Source organism: Callospermophilus lateralis, chromosome 3, assembly GCF_048772815.1.
Source record: "Callospermophilus lateralis isolate mCalLat2 chromosome 3, mCalLat2.hap1, whole genome shotgun sequence".
In the NCBI taxonomy this organism is placed as follows: domain Eukaryota; kingdom Metazoa; phylum Chordata; class Mammalia; order Rodentia; family Sciuridae; genus Callospermophilus; species Callospermophilus lateralis.
In genome coordinates, this window is record NC_135307.1 from 72,291,212 (window position 1) to 72,295,554 (window position 4,343).

The 4,343-nt window shown below is 34.1% G+C and overlaps 1 non-coding gene across 1 annotated transcript; it reads left to right on the plus strand.

Annotated features, from left to right (window-relative positions):
* The first annotated feature begins 4,270 nt into the window (after positions 1-4,270).
* Trnak-cuu (transfer RNA lysine (anticodon CUU)) lies at positions 4,271-4,343 on the plus strand. Its single transcript has one exon. It is a non-coding gene; the product is annotated as a tRNA-Lys (tRNA).

A 4,343-nucleotide genomic window follows, 5' to 3' on the forward strand; every position in this document is an offset into this window, starting at 1 on the left:
ACAAGCCCTCCCATTGGCTGCAATTTCAACCAATAGCCTTTTTCTCTGCCGCTGGTTCCGCGGCCTAAAGGATTGTGGGAAAAGGAGAGGTGAGAGTAGGGAGCGGCGCCGCTGGGTGGAAGCAACAGACTTGGGGTTTGGTGGTTAGGGGAAGGTAGGGTTTTTTTTCCTTCAGTTGCAGTGCCTTGAGACACTTTGGGTCATTGGGTCCTTTAAGAAAGTGCTCTATTTCTTTTCCCAGCAAAATATATTTTATATTATCTCTTTCGTCTGTCTTGAAACAAACTAGGAAAGATGTTCCTGTGCTAAGATCTAAGAAAGCAGGAGGGGAGAGTTATCCCTTTGTCCTTGACCTCCTAGTTCTGACCCAGATAATGATGGTATTTATTTCACTTTTTGGTTTTTTGTTTTTGTACCAGGAATTGAACCCAGAGTCGCCTAACCACTGAGTCATATCCCCAGGCCTTTTATTTTGTGACAGGGGCTTGCTAAATTGCTGAGGCTGGCTTTGAACTTGCGATCCTCCTGTCTCAGCCTCCAGAGCCGTTAGGATTACAGGATTGTGCCACTACGCCGGCTATATCACCCTCTTAGGACTTCGGAAGGAAATTGCATTTTAAGGGTATCATATGATAACTTGAAATTTTACAGAAGTATTCGAGCCCTTCCTATGAGTATAACGTTTTTGAGTAAAGGAAAAGCCTGATTCAGGAAATTTATTGAGCATTAATAAGTTAAAAGTACTTGTCTGAGCATTGCTAATAAAATGGTGAACGAGATATATTCCCATCCCTAGCGGAATTCTCAATGGGAAGAAACAGGCAACAAAAATAAATAAGCAAAATAGTTCTATAAGTGGTAGAAGATAAAAATAGTGAGTTAATAGGCGATGGACGTGCAAATTTTAGGACTTGTGCTCAGGAAATGACTTTCTGAATGGGTAATTCCAGTCTTCTTTAATCTGGAAACCTGGGAAAAGGAAAGGCTTAGGGAATAGGCACTGGACAAAATTTGGCTTTTTCTAGGAACTGTCATGTCAGTATAGTCTGTCAGAGATTTCAGTGCGGTGAGGGACAAACGAAATCAAAGATGCAGACATTAGACCAGATCTTGTGAATGAATCTTAATATAATGTAAGTAAAAGGCCGGAAGCAATTGTTTTAGTTCTAAATACTAAATTAAAATGCAGTGTGTTTTCCCCTTTAAGACAAAACATAATTTTACATAACCATAGTAAAATTATGAAAATCAGAAAATAGCCGAGCATGGTAGTTTACATCTGTAATCCCAGTGACTTCAGAAGGCTGAGACAGGAGAATCCCAAATTCAAGGTCAGCCTTACCAAGGCCCTAGGCAAAGTATAGAGATCCTGTCTCAAAAATAAATAAGTAAAAAGGATTGGGAATGTATAGCTCAGTGGCAAAGCACCCTGGGTTAAATTCTCAGTACAAAAAGAAAGAAAATTAACAAATATTTCTACCTAATCTATCAATTTTATTCAATTTTTGGCACTTCCTGGTTATGCCCTTCACAGCGCAAAATAAATCTCAGAATGCATTCAGTTGTTATATTTCCAGTCTTCTTTAATCTGGAAAATAGTTACCTAGTATGTCTTGAGTTTCCATGGCATTAACATCTTTGACAAAACTCAAACCATTTATTTTGTAGAATATTCCCTAATATATTCATTCATGCCAAAGTGTTATCTTAGTAGACAAATGATGTCAGTTTGTTCTGTTAATGGTAATTTTTTTAAAGTTGTAGTTGGACACAATACCTTCAATACCTTTATTTTATTTTTATTTATGTGGTACTGAGGATCAAACCAAGGGTCTTGCATGTGCTAGGCAAAGCTCTACCCCTGAGCCACAACCCCAGCCCCTGTTAATGGTAATTTTAACTTTGATAATTTGCTTAACATTTCTTCAATATAAGTTTCTTTTTTCCCCTTTGTAATTAATTAATAAATAACTGGTGGGGAAATAATTTCAGACTATGTAAACATCACATCCTGTTATCCTCCATCTTTTGCCCACTAGTTATAGTATCTGATTATTCTCATTTGAATAAAATTATTATTATGGTGGCAGCCAACTGGCAGTTTTTAATTCCATCATTTCATTCCCATTAATTATTGGTTTTCTACATCAGGAAAAAAAATTCCAGCTGTAAAATTTTATTATTTGATTTAAATTATTCAATGATCTTTCTCAATCAGTTGGACTAGAGGTAGCAGTAGAAGTGAAAATTTGTGGATAAATTTCAAATGTGTAGGGCATGCTGAAGAATTGGATGTAGAAAGTTAGGAAAAAAAAGAATTTCAGTTGCTCTTTCCTGCTAATGAAGCTATAATTAATGGTTAAGGTTTTTTTTTTTCCTTGAACAAATAAAACATTTAAATTTTGTTCAAAGACTAACCACTTAACTTACCTCACATTAAAACATACTAGTTGTAATTCTTTCGTAAGAGCTCCTGATTTCAACCAAGATTGGTAAGAAAGTGCTGAAGAAAGCTAAAGTCTGTAGTCATAGGAGGGTTCACGTGGAAGGTAAACTTAAGTACTCCAAACTTGTTTAGGAACTCAAGTTAAATTTTTAAACAAATTCACTACTTGTGTGCAATACAGTGTTTTTGAGTGCGTAGGTCACTCTATTCATTGATAATTTGGGAGCTATTTCTGAACTCAATGTCAGATGAACTACCTACTTTGAGGTTGGATTGTTGATTTATATTATGTCTTGGAAAAATGCACTAAATTGTCTCAAGTTCTTCCTTATTTGTCTGATACATTGCAAGACTTAAATGGGTATGGATTTGTTTTAACCAATTTTACTCCAAAATACATTTGGAAGTAGTACATAAGAAATTCATGTGTAATTTACACATCTTTCTTATAGGATGATCAGCTTTTTGAAGTTAACATCTCTTTTAAAATAGTCTGTTAGACTGCTTAATGATGCTTTGCATATGGTAGATAACTTAATAAATCATAATATAACAAATTTAAACATTATCAAATAACATTTAATAATTATTTGATACTCTGTCTATTGTCATATTTAATTATTTAAATAATGGTTAGAAATAATAATTTTAATATGTAAAAAATTTTTCATTTCCCAGTTTCATTCTTCCAAGTTATGAAACAATCACAAATAAACCAGTTTGCGTTTGCGAAAAAAATTATAATCATATATGTATTTAAAATTTTTTTTAGTTATAAATGGACACAATACCTTTATTTTATTTTATTTATTTTTATGTGGTGCTGAGGATCTAACCCAGTGCCTTACAAGTGCTAGGCAAGTACTCTACCCCTGAGCTACACCTCTAGCCTGTAATTATATTATTTTAAGCTTAAAAATTTTAAATACCCTACTTAAGTCCCAGTTTTACTTTAAAGAATCTAAATATTTTATGACATGCCATATTTTTAAATTGAGTATCAGGAAATCCCATGCTCAAAGTATTTAATTCATAAATATAAATATCCTAAGAATTCTTTGTAATTTCCAGGGCTACAATTAGGCTTTAACTTGCAATTTTGAGCGGGAAGATTCACAGAATCCTTTATTTAGAAAGTTTTGCCCGACTTTCAGAATTTTAACATTTTCTTAGGAGATTATTCCATTGTTTCAGTTTGTCATAATTTGATCAAAATCAAATTTTTTCTCTTAGAAATAATATTTGTTACCTTTAGATTCAGAGACTTCCCTCCTAGTTTTTGTCATTTCAGCAGGATGATAGCCTCTGAACCACCTAAATCTCTATTATTAGAGTCATTCAATTTTTTAAATTGAATCAGTATCCCCTTTCCACAACTTCACTTTCCTTAATCAGACCAGACCAAAGAAAATAGCTAAACTCCACTCTTCTTCAGTGAAACTTAATTTCTCAGAGGTTGAAATTTGTTTTTTAATGCAGAGCCCAAATATGGAGGAATTGAATATATCATTTGATAGACGTTGGATAGCTTTGACACGTGTTTATGTAAAGAAGATAACATATTGGGCAGTAAATATTTTAAAACACTTCAGAAGAAAAGTTCAATGATTTTATAAAGTCTTGGGTAAGTTTTCAGTGATTTTAGGATTACATATAAAATAACAATTTTTAAATTTGCGTTTAAACGTTTTAAAACATCCTTGAAAAGAATTCTGAAAGGCCAACTTCATAGTGTATTAGGAATAATCTTTTAGGACAGGGGAAGGAAACCAAATATGGGTAAGCAGTCACCAAAAGACAGAAAATTAAGGCTGGTTTGCAGCCGCCCGGCTAGCTCAGTCGGTAGAGCATGGGACTCTTAATCCCAGGGTCGTGGGTTCGAGCCCCACGTTGGGCG